Below are 18765 nucleotides of genomic sequence, written 5' to 3' on the forward strand. Positions count from 1 at the left end.
ACTGGTAGGCCAAGGCGTGGATCGAGGAGTTCACCTACTAAAACAAGAAACCAAGTATAAGTTTGAAGAAAAATCTAAGTATAAAGCAGCCTGAAGAATTGAATACCTACCACCATGTAGTGCGTGGCCGCTCCGGCCTCGAGTTGAGCGGCTGGTAAGTCAGCCCAACGAGCTACCTCCTCGAAAAATACTGCATCCTTTCTTTTGAGGAGGCCGAACTTTGGAATCAGAATGCTTCGAATAGAAGTATTGCTACTCGATGGTCGCCTGAACGGGTTGAGGCTCAAACAATGTGGTCTCCTCGGGTACATGAGGCAGAGTAGCCTTGCCTTGGTCCTCCTCAACCAAGTCAATCACGGGAGGCTGATCGGTGACCGGTGCATGCTCGGAGACAGAGGCGCCAACGTTGGAGGTGGTGGTCTCGGTGTGGAGGCGAGCCTTCTTGGAGGCTCTCTTCTTCTTCTTCCCCTTTTGCATGCTCCCGAAGAGCTCGTTGGCGGGGATGTCATCTATGGTAGGTGCAAAAAGATAACGAACCAAGTTAGATGCAACATCAAAGTAAAACAAACAAAGAAAAGAAGGTACAATAGTTGGTGACCTACCAAGAGGGCTTAGACTAGCTTGTAAGAGCTTCTCCTTAGTCACGAAGTTTTTGAACTTCAGGCCAAGCTTAGCCCAAGATCGGACCTCCTCCCATGTCTTTGGGTCCAATCTGATGCCGGGCTCCTGGATGGCTACTCACCAGTAAGTCGAGAAAGGCCACCCCTCGGTGTTACAAACCACAAAATAGCGTCTCTTCCAAGCTGGGACTTTGTTAGGGAGCTTGTGCAGCAGCTTGTACCTGGGGCGAGGAGACATATAGTAATTTCGCCTGTGCTTGGGTAGAACACAGGCCAAGTTCTTCTTGATGGAAAGGATCAAGGAGAAGATGTCGAGGTCTAGAGGTCGGTTGTAATCATGGAAAAGGGAAATGGTACCTACGATGCTACTGATGGAGTTTGGGTGTAGCTGGTCTATTGCGATGTGAAAGAACTTAACGACTTCAACTATGAAAGGGTGGAGTGGAAGACATAGCTTGGCTACGAGTTGCTCCTTGAAGACCACGATTTCATCATAACCGTGATCCCAAGGAAAGTTGCCTAAGGGAATACTACAAACAAAATCATCGGGAAGTTTGTACCGAGCTACTAAAGATAGGAGCCTGTCTGCTGTCATTGTAGATGGACCGAAGTTGTCTAGCAGGCGACATCGGTGAGAGGTGGAGGGCGACTTGCTAGAGGCTTCTCGCTCTCATCGAGGTGAGTCCACTTTAGACCGATTAGTGTCCACATCCTATGCCGAAGTGCCCACCTCGGCAGGATGAGGCTTTGCGGCCTGTGCCGAGGTCCTAACGGACTCACCGCTCCCATCTAGAAGGCTATCTAAGCTAAGACTAGACATACTAATGGAAATGACAACGGAATCGAAAGCAAAAGAAGACGAACTCACCAAAAGAAGACCGAAGAAAGCAAGGTGACCTCGGGCCCAGGAATAACTGACACCGAGCTGGAATACTTGAACACGATCTCAAGGACTTTGGGTTCACGATTTTGTGGCAAAGAAAATGGGCTCTTCGGCCCCTATTTATAACCAATATATCCGAGGATCAATGGCCGAGATCTGCGCGATCCAACAACTCCTAGGAATACCGACTATACACCACCTGAGGTTGAAATCAGTTTAGCATGCGTTTTGATGTCTGCAAAGTTTATAATTGGCTTGACGTCCGCGCATACCTAATACGCGGTCTAGGTCACTTCCTAGTTGAGCCAAACGGTTGAACAGGTTCGACCAATGGTCCGCCTTTCATATCACCTAGACTTCATGCCAAAACCACATGGACTCTCCGTGAACTCACCGCACCGGGTTAGGACCCCTGGCACGAGGAGTGGGGGGCAATTGATGAGGCGTAATTTGGCACGACCTAGTAAGTAAAGGTCATGTGAACGCGATCTACCTGTAAGATGACAACTCAACAGGAGGAGCCTAGTCAGTAGTTTTCAGAGCTCGGGTATTCGATCACATTGATACAAAGCCACCTCAGCACCTAGGGCAATTCAGGGCCCAGGAATCAAAGTGAAACGTAGTCGACTATAGAAACTTCTCAGGGGGCTCCGAACCTCCCGAGATCATGCCGCACAACGACATGCCTTATCCTCTCCCCACCCAGATCGGACAGTAACGATAGACTTCTTTGATTGGTACGTTCTCATTAACTAAAGTGGAAACGAATCTCATCTACTTAGGCCGAAGATCCTGGAACCATTTCGCGAGACCTACGACAACTCATTTATATAAAGGCATCAACCCCTCTAGGGCCAATGTATGCTCGATTATTTACATTCAAACTCTTTAGCATTCAAGTTTTAGCTCGCAATCACAACTAGAATACTAACTTTAGCATCGGAGCGACCTCACCGAGTCATCCACCCCGGTCTCCCTAATTCCTATTTTGCAGTTTGATCCAGCTCGCCATGTGAGCAACGTCCAAGCAACCTTACGGATAGGAGTTTGTAGATCGCACATCATCATATACGATTCAATGAACATGAATGCAAGTTAATAACGTAAATTTTGGATTTAATAAAAGAGAATTGAATGAATTGAATATCTTTAAATTACTTTTTTTCAAGAACCAATTACCCTATTTGCCCTCATTTTTTTATCAATAAATTTAAATATAGAGGGATAAATTTTATCCTTTAAAAATTCCAGAAATATTGTTAAAGCGATTTGTACTTTTTAAAGTAATATTTAATATCCTTACCGAATTCGAATCAATCTTAATTCCAGTTTTTCATTTTTTTCATTTCCTTCCTTTTCCTGCAATTTTAATCTAATCCGGTTGATCTAGATTTCATTTTACCAAATTTTGACCATCTCTCACTCTCTTACTTTTTCTGCTTCAGTTTGTGTGGATGGAAGTCTGCCTACATATCATCTTCAGAGAGGATTCGGCTCTAGGGCACGTAATTGGCTTTTACAATTAAAGGTAAATGGAATTAGCATTAAAAAAACAGTTTTCCATCGTGAAGGCGCATTCTTCTAGAAATCGGATAGCAGAGGCCCACCTCTGGCTCTGGTATTGTTAGAACAATAGTTTAACTGTTAGAGTCGGAACGTGATCTGCTCCACACACTTCGGCGCCTCACATGCACATCTACTATTTATTAGAAACATCTCCGGTGAATAATAAGATAAAAGTATGGAAGATATTCCCAATGCATGGTATGATGTGCGTTTGAGATGCACCATGTGAAAAGCAGATCAGGTCTTGTTAGTGTTTAGTTGAATATCCGAACCCGTCCTAATGGGACTTTTGACCGTTAACTTTAGGTGTTCCTTCTCTTGGTCGACGTGGATGAAAGTGATTCGTGGGTTCACTTGTCCCATAGACCTGGAATCAAGTCGTGCTTTTACACAGGTTGGGGCATCAAGCAGGGAGAGATATTTTTAATGTGTGGCTTGGATTTATTGGTTCGCATCTTTGCCCCACAATAGCCCCACACAATTGCAACTGCCACATGTCCAGTTGCAGACGGTGCAGCGTTCCCGCGTGCGAAGTCCCGCCCGTCAACCTCAAATCGGAGTCTCTGAGTTCTAGCCTGAGCTCAGATCCTATACCATCTCTGGCACCGGCGATCGTTCCGGCCAGTTCACCGTTATCGGCGATTGCCCGATATACAAACCATATAAAAAATGGATTCAAACTTAAAGACAATCCAACGAAAAAAATCAGAATGATCAGAAATAGAGAACATAAAAAATAAGGAAAATGGGACTTGTGTTGATGTTTCAACACTCAAAGGGAACTTGGAATAAGAGAAAAAGGAATAAAGAACAAGGTGAAAAAAAAAATGAAGATGACGCTTCAGTTGCTGTGGATGAAACCTATAATCCTCCACTGAAATTTCATCATATTATCAGAAAAATTCGGTCTGCTTCCAAGCCCACCGATTGATTATGAGGAAAAAAATACACAGAGAGACCCATAGAAAGGAAGAAATGTACAGAGAGGACAAATTATGAGTAGAAGAAATGGAGCTTCAGAATAACAAAAAAAATTAGTCATTGTCTTTTTAATTTTTACATTGCAAAAAAGTTAATTTACACAAAAACAAAGTTGCGGAAGAAAAGGGAAAAACTACAGAGCAAAAAAAAAAAAAAAACAACTCCTTGAACAGAGGATTGAACTATACTAACCTTTTTCGATTTCCTTCATTTTATTAGCCCCCAAACACTCCCGATGAAACTCACAAACCTCCTCACGGAACCCTTTTCCATCTCCTCCACTTCTTTATCTCCACCAATGTCCTCTCCCCGATGAGCGTCAGAATTGTCGTAGGAAGGAAAGCAAGGTGGTCAGAGACAATCGGAGGAGATGAGTGAACTTTGCCATTTCTGTAGAGCTTCTTCATTCCTAATCAATCTTCTCTCATTTTTTGATTCTTTTCTAGATAGCTCCTGGTTTTAAGATGGATAGGACTAGAGGCAGACTAGAGGCTAGGGTTGAATTGAACTTTGAAGATGGTGTTGGATCCGAGCTCGGGCTAGAATGGGGTTAGACACTCCGATTTGAGGTTGAGGGGCGGGAATATGGGAGAAACTCAGTTTTTGCCTTTTTAGCCCCGCACGCGGGAACGCCCACTGCATGTGACTGGACATGTGGCATTAGCACGTTGTGTGGGGGCGGAGATGCGAACTCGCTTTATTGTTGTGGGTATAGGATGTGGCCAAAATTATTTTATGATTGGTAGATCCAAAGTCCATTGACCATTCCCCTCGAGTATCCACGACAACTCCACCCATACCTACCCACAAAACACTACTCCGTGCATTGGGAACATCTTTTGATGCACAACACTATGTAAGGGCGTGAAATGTTCTGTATTCATGGCTGAGGTTGGGTTGAGGTTTTGCCAAATTTTGAAAAGACCCAACTAAAGTAGTGTAAAAAATGTTCTTGGGGCCGAGGTAGAAGCCTGGCCCATAAAAAGGTCTAGTGAATGGTACACAATAACATTTGAGTGTTTGGCTACATAATTAATCACGACGATGAGTGCATATGACAAAGTACACATGTTTGTATGTGCAATATCAGCATATATACAACGAATTGTGGGAAGGTTTCAGTGTAATGCACTTGCGTTACATTGGTCCAATTACTCTCATTTTATTTAATATTTTAATACTTTTTAAATTTTTAAATTTAATATTTTATTAATAAAATAATAATTTTAATGTTAATTCTAGCACAAGTCCAACAGTTCTCCTTCTCAACTCTTTTTTCATTATTTAAATATTATTTTTTAATATTTTTATCAATAAAATAATATTAAAAATACTCATTTTTTTATTTTTAATATTTAAAATAATATATATTTTTAATTATTTAAAAATGAAAGTGTTGTCTACATATTGATGCCTTTTTTTGTCAATTTATTTACCATATAAAATGCAAAAATTAGACATTTATGATCGACTGTGTAGATCTCCCATAAAATGTATATGAGATACATGGAATCAAAAAGTGTATTGTAGAAATATTAAAAATGGTGTTGCTTTCAATGGTTGACTCTTACACAAACTAAGACAAACATCTATCTAATAACCATCTTACCAAATAGCATTTTGGAATAAATTCCTATATGGTGACGAGCTGGTGTTGTTTTTCAAACAAAAAAAGGCCACATAACCAAACACCATTTTAATTGGGGACCCTCTTCCTAATACTAGACCGCAATTAAAAGAGAAGGTAGTTGTGGGTAAGGACGTCAATGGGTCGGGTTAAATGGTAAACCCTGCTTGACCCAACCCTATAGATCGGGCATATTCAGCTTTAGGGTCGGATTAGGATTTTGATTCTTTGACTCGCGTGAGTTGGATTCTGGTTTTGGCTTACCCTCCACATTGGGTCATGATACTCCTACATATACACATAGTATTCTTGTAACCTTTTCACTTCGAGTTTCATATCTTTCAAGGTTAGGATTTCTTTATATGTTGATTTTAGTTTTTTTTTTAATGGAAAATAAGTGATACCTTGGAATCTATAAAACATATGTCTAACTTAATTGATGGCTTTTAGGTTTTCAAAACGTGTTAAAAAATACAATTGAAATACTATGGGTCAAATTGGGTCAATATCAGGTTAAACCCTATAGGGTTGAGTCGGGTTCAGAAATTATGTATTTTTCATTTGGGTCGGGTTTGAGTTTGGGTTAAGGCAAACCCGTGCCAAACCTAACTAGTTGACATCTCTAGTTATGGGGTTTTTAATTCGCGTATATTAGCTTTTAAATGTAGTTGATAGTTGAAAGTTGATGTTGATGGACTAATTATCATGGTGATCTTTCAAATTGGTGGTAAATGTACTAGAGCTAGGCACCAATGTGTTCCACTACCCAAATTCGGATTTTGTCATCACAAAATATGCTTTTTATGACATTATTTTTGGATCATTTACTAAAACACCCATTATAGTTTCACAGATTTACTAAAAGCTACCTATAATTTATGTTTTTCTAAAACTCCCTATAGTTTGCAACTGATTTACTTAGCCGACCTTGTATCAAGAATCTTTTATATTACTGTCTGAAAAAGGTAAATTGACCACCCATACTGAGTGAAAAATGTTTAAGGGCATGGACCCATGGTATTTTATTCAGAGTACCTTATCACTTTACACCAAACCTTTAAAATGAACTATTGTTTGCATTTCAAATCTACCACACAATTTTTGGTTTCAACAGAATGAAGAAGAGAGAACAATGCATCCCGTGTTATTAATTTGCAACAACATGTCTTCCTTATTCAAATAAAGAACAAAATTAAGCAAAAAAAATTGTTTCCCATGTTTTATTAAGGGTAAGAGTGGCATTGTCTTCCTTATTCAAATAAAGAACAAAATTAAGCAAAAAAAATTGTTTCCCATGTTTTATTAAGGGTAAGAGTGGCATTTTCTTTTTATATTTTCTATAGATTAAATTCGTCCAAACAAATGCTAAAGCCAAAATTGTAATTTTCCACTTCAATCTAATGGAAGGTTGATTAAGTAAATCGGTTGCTAACTATATGGGTGTTCTAGTATAAAACACTAATTATAGGGTAGGTTTTAATAAGTCCATTAAACTACAGTGGATGTTTTAGTAAATGGCCTTTACTTTTTAAGCCATTTTCTACAACATTAGTGCCTGTTTGTGAAGCATTCACATAGCCGCTTCTAGCATTACATGTGCCAGGAAACTCAAAAGGTCATTATATTGTGTTTGGTAAAAATCCGGAAGTTGAAAGAAGGTTTATATGAGCCAAAAATAGACTTTTTGATGAAGATTGTAGGTAGCTTCTTGGAAGTGGTTCAGTCGGTGTGGCTCCATCATTGCAGAAGCCCTCCCAAATGGGCTCTAATTGGAAAAAGGTAACAAAGTTGTTTGTTATAGAAGAAAGGTTCTTTTTTTTCCTTTCCTCCTATAACTCAATGCACAATGCTTTGTGTATGAGTGCAACTGAGATGGGCTCAAGTTGGGTTTTTTGTAAAAATTAGAGAATGACCCCATTACTAAGTATGGGGTTGGTATTCTAATCAATTTTGTTTGACACCATTATTTATATAATAAATTTTGGTTAGTGCTTTATTTGATATTTTTATTGATATATAGATCTGTTATTTAATATTTTAATTAATGAAAGAGATTAAATCAAATTTTATCTGGAAGCAATAACTCATTTGAAATGAGCCTTTTAGTGGAGGTAACTACCATGCATTTGCAACCCTACTCCGTTCATCTATACCTCATGCACATAATATCATGCAAAATGTGATGTGGTCATATCAAATTAAATCACTGCAGTGTGCATATATTAAACTAAATTGGTGTGCCTGAAAATAATTTGTGCCAAAAGTCAAATAATTTTTATGACATTTTTTACGTGGAACCATAACATCATAGTGGGGAATAAAATCAATGGGCAAATGAATATTGTCAAAGTAAAATCAATGGGCAAGATAAAATACAAATTATTAATTTTGATAATTATTATTTATTATCACAATCAGTAATTATTATAAGAAAATTTATTTTCCTATATTGTATATTGTACCATAAATTAATCATTCAATTTACAATGGAACCTGTTTTGTCTACCTTATCAAACATTAAAATCCTTTTTTATTGGAAATTATGCCAAGAAAGTATATTAGAGTGAAGGGAAGGGATTGCCACAATACTTTCTATGGGAAAAATTTGGAAGAAATTGCCAATAAAGTAATACTCTGGGTAAAACTTTTTCGGGTTACCAGTTTGTTAACTTCTCTTCAATTTGTGAGTGCCCAAGATTGCCACATATTAGTAAATTTCATTTTATGAGCACTCAAGACCACTGTCATCATTGTAACTGTTAGAGTTTATAACATTTATAAAAAAAAAAGAAAAAACTAAAAAAAAAAAACAGAAAAAAGAAGTATGATTGGATAACCTTGCTTTAATATATATAGCTACAGATTTGGGATTTAGGATTTAATGAGATGAGATAAGATGTTACAAACATTGACTATTGCAGAGAGAGAGAGAGAGAGAGAGAGAGAGAGAGAGAGAGAGAGAGAGAGAGAGAGAGAGAGAGAGAGAGAGAGAGAGAGAGAGTAATACTAAAGAGTAATAATGGATTTTTTTAGAAATAATTAAGACATAAGAGGGTTTTAATTCGAGTATTTGATGGATTTTATTAGAGACAATTAAGACTAGAAAGGGTTTTATTGGGTTTTTTATATTTTTATGACTTAATTTAAAAATAATTAACTAAATGTATTTGTGAGAAATAAGAGGGGCAGGTATGTGTGAGTTTTGTGGTGAAAAAACCCTTAATAGTTACTTCCCTTCTTTCCTTTTTCTATTATATTTATAGATTTGAATGGGCCTAGCATGAAGGCCTAAACTTGAAGTCATGGAAAATGCCAACTTGATTGAGCCAACCGAAGTTGCACCTCTTTTGGTTTGATGTCAAATTAATGCCAAATTTGTTGAATTGAGTTTCTAATTAACAATTTGCCTTTGAGGTGGCATTTAATAATGGTTAAAGGCAATGAGATTCTCTGCAAGTGAAAACTCTATACACATTGTGAAAGCATGGGAATACACAACACAATTGGAACCTTTCCCCATATATCTATATCTATTCTACTTATAAAAGTGTGAATGAGGAGGTAGTGGCTTTTGAAAATTTTCTTTACTAAAATACCCTTCCTCTTGAATTTAGTTCATCTCCACTGAAAATGGCAGAAAATATAAGTAGTAGAATACCATTAAGTATATTTAATTACCTCTCATTAAGTCTCACATTTAAGTCATTAAATAAATCACATTCTTTCTCATTAAATCCATCATTTATACTTTTGTTTATCACCATTAAATTCCACTAATAAATCTATACACAATAGTTATTAATAGACTGAAATTTTATATTTTTAAAATAAACCTAGAAATGAAGTCACAGTTTCCATCTAGGTGGTGGGTAAGTACTTCAACCATTTGGGTCAAATGGATAATTTCATGATGTCATAAATAAATAATACAAATTTAGAAATATAAAAAATATAGAAAAAAAGAAATTAAAAAAAATTGGACACATTTTTATTATTATATATTTTGTCATATTAAAAAACAAGTATGATAAAATAAACATAATTTTATTAATGATGGACATCAAATATACAACTTCAAATCGATGGGAAATTAACGCAGGATGTATAATTAATTTTTTTAAATAGAATAGTACAAAAAAATGAAACAATTTTGGACACATCTGTAATATTTATACTAATAATGTAAACAAAAATAAGTATGATAAACAATAATTATTTTATCAATGATATAAATGAAATGCAAAATTTAAAACCAATTCCATATCTAGATGTTAGGTAGGTCAATGATCTAATGTTCCGGGTCAAATGGGTCAATCTATGATTTAATAACTAGGTAACGAATATATATATATATATATATATATATATATAAACTCAAAGAAAAATGTAAGCTTTGTATAAAGCAATTTTGATATATTTCTATTATTATATATTCACCATAATAAACAAAAATAAATGTGAAAATAAGAATTACTTTTAATCGATGATGAAAATAGAATACATGATTTAAAATCAATTGAAAAAGCAAAATGGTTTTTCCAACCAAGTGGAGGGTTAGTGGTTAAACTATCTGTGTCAAATGGATCAAAACATGATGTTATTATTAAATAATAAAATACATAAAATTTTAGAAAATATAAAAAGTTGTCAATAATTTTGGGTACATTCTATAATATTACATATTCATCATATAAAAAGTGTGATTAATGATAATTATTTTTCATTACCGATAGAAATGGGATAAAAATTAGGATAAAAAATACAGAGCATTAATGTCTAACATATGACCAGACTAACAATGTCAAATGGTTTAAAAATTTAATTAGCTAGGTCATGGTAGGCAAGTGGTTTGGTAGAGATGCAAATAGATCAAATCAGATTTGAATCAGGGTATATTCAAATCTAATTTGATCCAAAGATTCGTTTGGATCGCATAAATATTGATTCAAATATGAATCCAATTAAGATATCAAATATTCAAATTTGATACGATTCAATTTAATTTTAAAAAATAAATTATTAAAAGAAAAAGAAAACATAACAATTGAAATAAAAAACAAAAAATTATAAGTATTTTATCAACTATTTCCATCACTAAAAAGTTTACAATTTTGCAATATAAATAACATATTTATAAATAAATAATAAATAACATGTATATTATATATAAATACTATATATATAAATAATTACTTTTTTGTATATAAAAAATTTAATTTGACCACAATGTTAAAAACCAAAGTTCAAACAATATATTGGAATTGAATTTCCTCTTGGTAAATAAATAATTTTTAGTATCTTATAAATTAAACAATAAAAAATAAATAGGTTAATGATTCAACCAGTAATGTCATTTGGTTGCTGACTATTATCATCATCATCATTTGATATTGCCACGTACAACACATGTACACTTTTATTAGTAAATTTAAATAAATGTATGGCCTAATGTGTGATTGGATGCGATGTGAACAAGGTTTGTGCTTATAGGATATTCAAGCTCTGGTTAAAGTAGGGTTGTGGAGAAGCAATTCTAATGATCCTATGTTTAAATGAGTTTTTAACTTGGAAAGGATGTCTTCAGCATTCCACCCCTAAAAGCCTTGGAACATTGAGAATTGAGAAGCAAAGCAATTAGTTTAGGTGGCATTTGGTAAGTTTTTCAACATGGTCTTTTGAGCATTAATAAGTTTAGAAGACCAAAATTGGTCTTTTTTTTTTTGTTTGATAACCAAAATCTGATCTGATTAGAAGATGCATGCGTAGAAAGATCTGAAAAGACTGAAAAAGCTAAATTTTGGGAAGCTTCAAATGAAGCTTTTTGGTCTTTTTGCATGATAAATAGCCTTTAAATGTGTTTTTAAAAGCCTGATAGAACAAATCACTTGCTAAATAGTCTTTGCCTTTAAAGACAAGCCCCTAAAAGCTTAATATGTCTTTTGGCCATCTAGTCAACTGGAAGATCTTTCTAAAAAGAACTTGCCAAATGGCACCTAAGTTAAACCAATTAGATGATGTCCGAAACAGTCCTTAGAAGCTTGAAACAACTGGTCTGAAAAAGAAAAGGCGTAAGGAGTTGAACATTAAAAACATGCTCTATCTACGAATGTCCATGATTTGGTTAACCAAACCATGGGCAATTTTTGCAACCGAACCGGTACCACTGGTTTTTCCATTTCTTCAAACCGAAACTGAATCATTACCACCGGTTAACCGGTGTGCCGATTCTGGTTTTTGACTGGTATTCAGTTCTTCGGTTTTTTATATTTATAATACATATTATATACATATATGTATAAATATTATGTTATAAATAATAAATGATTTATAATATATTATAAAAATTATAAAATTATATAATATATTTATAAATAAATTATTATAAATATAATATATGCATATATTTATATATGTAATGAATATATATTTATATATAATATGTAGAAAATATGTGACATATATTAAAAATTTATATCAAATACATATAAATATGTATACCGGTTGATTTGGTTAACCGCATTTTCTGGTTCTGTTTTCTCGATTCAACTCGGTTTTTCAGTCTTTCGATCGGTTTTTCATGGACACCCCTAGCTCTATCCTCACCTTTTGGTTCTTGTAACCCAGGATTTTTTTTGGATTGGACTCATGTAAGAGGAACATCATTTTACTTTTTCTCATGGAAACCCATATCGTTGTTTTAGAACACAAGTTTCATGAGGAAATTAATGCTTTTAGCTGATTCTTCATTTATCTTTTTGTCTTAGAAATTGATAGCAGATCAAATGGGAACCACCCAATTTCTAATTTGGACCTACTCTTCATTCTTGATCTATTCTATCACATTTCATCAAGTTTCTCAACACCAGAGTTCTTCCATATAACGATGCCAAGCGAGAAAAACGGGCATCATTTCCAGCTCTCTTCGTATATAAATATCACTTTTGCGAGTTCCTCTGCAGTAACATCTGTGTATGAATCATGTGTAGTCATATTCCTTCAATTATGGCGTTTCTGGTTGTCCTTCCCCTTGTCATCGTTTGCATTTGTCTGAAGAAACTCTTCCCCAAGTTTATCACCGGACCGTTCACTTGGAAATGCCGGATTTTGGAACAAACCCATTTGAATTGGAGCTGGGATTTGGCATTCCATGATTCCAAAATCGAGTCTTTGGATCATTCCATTCCAAAAGGCAGCGAAGAACTTGGCGTCCGCCGCTTCAAGTGCAGAGAGGTGGATCGAGTTAGAGAAACAGGTAGAATGTGCTGTGTACTTGTGCAAAATTGAAGAAGGAGAAGAGATGGGAGACTTGAGGTGTGACCATCTCTTCCACAAGGTTTGCCTTGATAGATGACTTGGACATGGACATGCCACATGCCCCCTTTGTCGGGGTTCTCTAAGGCCGGGGAGAATGGTTGTCAAACTTGCAGAGAATGGGGTTCTTGTGGAAGAACTGACGTTTATGTTTACTTCCTTCCAGCAAGGCTCCAAAGCTCGTAGTAGTGGTGGCTAAGGTAAGCCATGGTGGCTGATTAAAGATCACCATGCATGATAGAGGGGTATATAGTGATCAGTCCTCGTTAGTATGCTGCTGAAGTCGGGCCGAATCAATTTACTGTGATTAAGTTAGCCATGTGCTACAACCCCACCTCCGGCCGGAGGAAAACAAATCCCGACTAATTCAGCTGGCTGTACAAGTAGTTGCTATTTGGGAAGTTGAAATTTTGTTTAAGTAGTATATCTCTTCAGGTGATCCGAGTGGACTATGACTATGAATAGCTGCCGCTCTATAAATTCATATAGCCCGCAACTTGATGTTGAATTTGATTTAACTTCATTAAATCATAAATATAATAGACCTGATATGTAGGAGATCTGCATGTTTGAAGTTATTTATTGATTATTTTTAATTTTATTTTTTGGCTATGTATATATAAAAAGTTAATAATTTTATAATATAGTTTGTATTTTGATTATACAATTTACTTTTAATAGTCTACTATGTATTTATTTGTCTTAAGAACCCCTGGATTATTTGTGTTTAAAAATCTTGTGCTTTATCCTGATATTGATATGAGTTTCAGCCTTGCCAAATTGAAAATATAAAATTTGAGGTACTCAATCTAGTCTTTTGTATGATAAAACAAAAATCAGTTAACTATCTAACCTAATTATTTGAAGGACTTCTTTATTTATAAAAGGGATTTTGTGCTCAAAAAAAAAAAAAAAAGAAAGAAAGAAAGCTTGGGATGTACACCTTTATACAAATCAAGGCAAAATAAAATAAAATGAAGATGAATTAACTCTTTTTGCCTTCTCCATTATAATTGATCATATGAAGGTTTTCAGGGCTCTACACTAGGAGAAGGAGCAAAATTCAACTAGATAAGAGCTAAAGAGATGACAATTTTTTTTTCTATAATTTCTTCTTTCTTCTTTTTTTTTTTATATTTTTCTATAATTTTTGTCATATTATTTTACAATTTTGTTATTTTTCTGTAATTTGTGGTTTCCTTTTTTGGAATTTCTGTGTTTTAATTTTATATATAATTTTTGCAATTTTTTTTTGCAAATTCTATTATTTTTCTATAATTTTTAATATTTTCATATAATTACTGTTATTTTTTATAATTTCTGTATTTTTCTTCAATTTATGTTACACTTTTTTTTATAATTTATATGTATCATTTAATGAATTAAATATATTCACGGGTCGGGCAGGTTGGGTTAGGTCAAGACGGGTTTGGGTTGAACCCAACCTGCCCAATTGCCACCTCTAGTTAGAACTATTACTACAATACTTTCTATGGGAAAATTTTGGAAGAAATAATACCTTGGGTAAAACTTTTTTGGGTTACCAGTTTGTTAACTTCTCTTCGATTTGTGAGTGCCCAAGATTGCCATCATTGTAACTGTTAGCGTTTATAACATTTATAAAAAATAAAAATTAGAAAACAGAAAAAAGAAGTATGCTTGGAAAACCTTGCTTTAATGTATAGATATCGATTTGGGATTTAGGATTTAATGAGATGAGATAAGATGTTACAAACATTGACTATTGCAGAGAGAGAGAGAGAGAGAGAGAATAATATTGGTAAGAGTAATAATGGATTTTTTAGAAATAATTAAGACTTAAGAGGGTTTTTATTTGAGTATGTGATGGATTTTATTAGAGACAATGAAGACTAGAAAGGGTTTTATTGGCTTTTTGTATTTTTTTAGGATTTAACTTAAAAATAACGAACTACATGTATTGTGAGAAATAAGAGGAGGAGGTATGTGTGAGTTTTCTGGTGAGAAGACCCTAGCATGAAGGCCTGAACCTGAAGTTGTGAAAAATGCCAACTTGATGAGCCAACCTGAGTTGCACCTCTTGTGGTTTGATGTCAAATGCCGAATTTGTTGAACTGGATTTCTTAACGGTTTGCCTTTCAGATGTCGTTTAATAATGGTTACAGGCAATGGGATTCTCTGCAAGCGAAACTCTATACACATTGTGAAAGCATGGGAATACTACAGCACAATTTGAACCTCTCCCCATAAATTTAAATAAATCTACGGCCTGATGTGTGACTGGATGCTATGTGAACAAAGTTTGTGCTTACAGGAGATCCAAGCTCTGGTTAAAATAGGTTGCATTGCTGAAAAGATATTGGAGAAGCAATTCTAATGATCCTATGTTTAAGTGAGTTTTTAACTTGGAAAGGATGTTTTCAGCATTCCACCCTGAAAAGCCTTGGAACATTAAGAAATGAGAAGCAAAGCAATTAGATTAGGTGGCATTTGGAAAGTGTTTCCTCATGGTCTTTTGGGCATTAGCCAGTTTAGAAGACCAAAATTGGCCTTTTTTGTTTGAGATAACCAAAAGCTGATCCGATCAGAAGATGCATGCGCAGAAAGATCTCAAAAGACTGAAAAGGCTGAATCTTGTAGCACTTGCTAAACGGTTTTTGTTCTTTGAAGACAGGACCCTAAAAACTCAATATATCTTGTGGCAATCTAAGTTCGTAAAGATCTTTCCACAAACGACTTGCCAAATGACACCTACCTTAAACCAATTAGATGATGTCACCCAACAGTCGTTAGAAACTTGAAACAGCTGGTCTGAAAAAGAGAGAGCTTGAACCAGCGATTGAACATTAAAAGCATGCTCTATACGTACCTTTTGGTTATTGCAACCTGGGAATTTTCCTTGGATGTGACTCGTATGTGTAAGAGGAACATCATTTTATGGAAATCCGTATGGTTGCTTTAGACACAGGAAATTATTGCTTTTAGCTGATTCTTCGTTTATCTTTTTGTCCTAGAAATTGATAGCAGATCAAATGGGAGCCACCCAATTTCTAATTTGGACCTACTCTTCATTCTTGATCTATTCTATCACATTTCATCAAGTTTCTCAACACCAGAGTTCTTCCATATAACGATGCCAAGCGAGAAAAACGGGCATCATTTCCAGCTCTCTTCGTATATAAATATCACTTTTGCGAGTTCCTCTGCAGTAACATCTGTGTATGAATCATGTGTAGTCATATTCCTTCAATTATGGCGTTTCTGGTTGTCCTTCCCCTTGTCATCGTTTGCATTTGTCTGAAGAAACTCTTCCCCAAGTTCATCACCCGACTGTTCACTTGGAGATGCCGGATTTTGGACCAAACCCATTTGAATTGGAGCTGGGATTTGGCATTCCATGATTCCAAAATCGAGTCTTTGGATCATTCCATTCCAAAAGGCAGCGAAGAACTTGGTGTCCGCCGCTTTAAGTGCAGAGAGACAGAGTTAGAGAAAGAGGTAGAATGTGTTGTGTGCTTGTGCAAGATTGAAGAAGGAGAAGAAATGGGAGACTTGAGGTGTGACCATCTCTTCCACAAGGTTTGCCTTGATAGATGGCTTGGACATGGACATGCCACATGTCCCCTTTGTCGGGGTTCTCTAAGGCCGAGGAGAATGGTTGTCGAACTTGCAGAGAGAGGGGTTCTTGTGGAAGAACTGGCCTTTATGTTTACTTCCTTCCAGCAGGGCTCCAAAGCTCATAGTAGATGGTGGCTAAGGTAAGCCATGGTGGCTGATTAAAGATCACCATGCATGATAGAGGGATATACATTGATCAGTCCTCGTTAATATGCTGATGAAGCCGGGATCCATCAATTTACTGTGATTAAGTTAGCCATGTGCTACAATCCCACCCCCGGCCGGAGGGAAAAAATCCCGACAAATTCAGCTGCTGGGTGTACAAGTAGTTGCTATTGGTAAGTTGAATTTTTGTTTTAAGTAGTATATCTCTTCAGATGATCCGAGTGGACTGAGTATGAGTAGCTTCCACTCTATAACTTCATATAGCCCACATCTTGATGTTGATCTTGAGATATATAACTGGTTGAAGAGTTTCCCCCAGACTCATTAAATCAAAGATATTATAGACCTGATATGTAGGAGACATGCATGTTTAAAGTTTCTAATACATCTAATTAACTGTAAACATGCATCATCCAGTACTGGCCCATTTCTCCTAATAACTCTTCTCCATTATTGTAGAAGTGCGTGTATTAGTGAAATGTTATGAAACTCTTACTTCTTTTCTTTGCGCTACAGACGAAGTGACAAGACCCATGAAAAAGACATGTGCCAACTTTCTGTCGCAGTGTCTCTATGTATGATTTCTCTATGCCGAATTGCCGATTGCCGACAATGAGCATGGTCTTTCCGTTCCGTTTAAGCCCGATGTAAGAACTACAAACCAAAGAGGAGACAATAATTTCAGTGTCAATTGTAAATATATTACAACCCCAATCCGTTAAATCTGTAATTAAAAACTACTTCAACACTTGGATGCAATCTTTATTTCTGAAATTCAACTATTTCTAATCCTTCATATCAATCAGTCAATGCAACTTTAAATTCTCTATTTTTTGTTCTTTATAAAGTATTTATTATTATTTTTTTGGTAAAAACTAGCTTTGATAGTAATTGTATGGGTATTTTGAACATTTTCATACTTTTTGTTAGAGGATTCTCACAGAAGGGGTCTATTTGCCACTATGTCAAAAGTTTAGGAGAGGTAATTACAATTATCAAATTTAAGGAGAGGTTTCAGCAATGGTTAGAAACTTTAGGGGAGGTTTTAGCAATTTACCCTAGAAATTAAAATAGTGCATTCAACCTACCCCTCTTGAACTTTATAAGTCTGGTTGAGATTTGATAACCCTAACCTAGAAGCCAAGTCTTAGAAAAAAAATGGAAGTCAAGTTAGATAAACTTGTTATTTATTTATTTTATTTCATTTAATATATATTTTTTATTTTATATAATTTAATTTTTTTAATCAAATCGAATTTGAATTAGATATCCTAACACATAAATGGATCGAATAAAGATATCACAAATTATTATTGAATCATATTTGAATAGACGCCATCTGAATTTGAATTTGATCAATTAAACCATTATGGCACATAGGCCTCAGGTGCAAGGTTTGGCTGGTGGCAGCTTGGAAGTTGAAGGCAAATTCAAGCCCATCAAACTAAAATTTGTTTGCGAGTCGGTCCATTAAGTTATAACCTTAGCCATGACTGCACTTCGAGAGGATGGGATTATGATTGTAGAAAGATATGATATCCAAAAAAAACTTGTAACCAATCGGGTGATATTTATCAAAATTCACATGTGAATTGTGAGCAATCAAAACTCTTCAAATACCATATTTTTTCGGCACCCTAAATTTTCTCATTCCCATAAAACTGAACAGTTAAACCCTCCCCCTCCCTAAAAAAAATAATAATAAATACAAAGAAAATAAATGTTTGGAGCCAATAGATTTCATTTTATATGACATGGCAATAAAAGGAATGAAAAAAAAGAAATCAAATCAAATATATCAGATTATCATTCCCTTTCACTTCATCTCATATTAAAAGCGAAAACAAATCAATCCTTTCGCTGCTGCCAATTCACAGATGATTTCATTTCTCACTCCAAATAATCCAACTTTCCTGTTAAGCTGACCAACAAACCCCATATCATTGTATTCTAGATGTCCAATCCATACAATAATGTGGTGAGCATGATCGGATTAACATTAGCAGACCAACCTA

The 18765-nt window shown here is 35.3% G+C and overlaps 1 long non-coding RNA gene across 1 annotated transcript; it reads left to right on the plus strand.

Moving 5' to 3' along the window:
• Window positions 1–16177: 16177 nt before the first annotated feature.
• Window positions 16178–17524, plus strand: LOC148854657 (uncharacterized). Its single transcript, XR_016113410.1, has 2 exons — window positions 16178–16923; window positions 17267–17524. It is a non-coding gene; the product is annotated as an uncharacterized LOC148854657 (long non-coding RNA).
• Window positions 17525–18765: the final 1241 nt, after the last annotated feature.

This window comes from Nelumbo lutea, chromosome 4 (assembly GCF_056320005.1).
Source record: "Nelumbo lutea isolate HS-2025 chromosome 4, American lotus-T2T, whole genome shotgun sequence".
Taxonomy (NCBI): Eukaryota; Viridiplantae; Streptophyta; class Magnoliopsida; order Proteales; family Nelumbonaceae; genus Nelumbo; species Nelumbo lutea.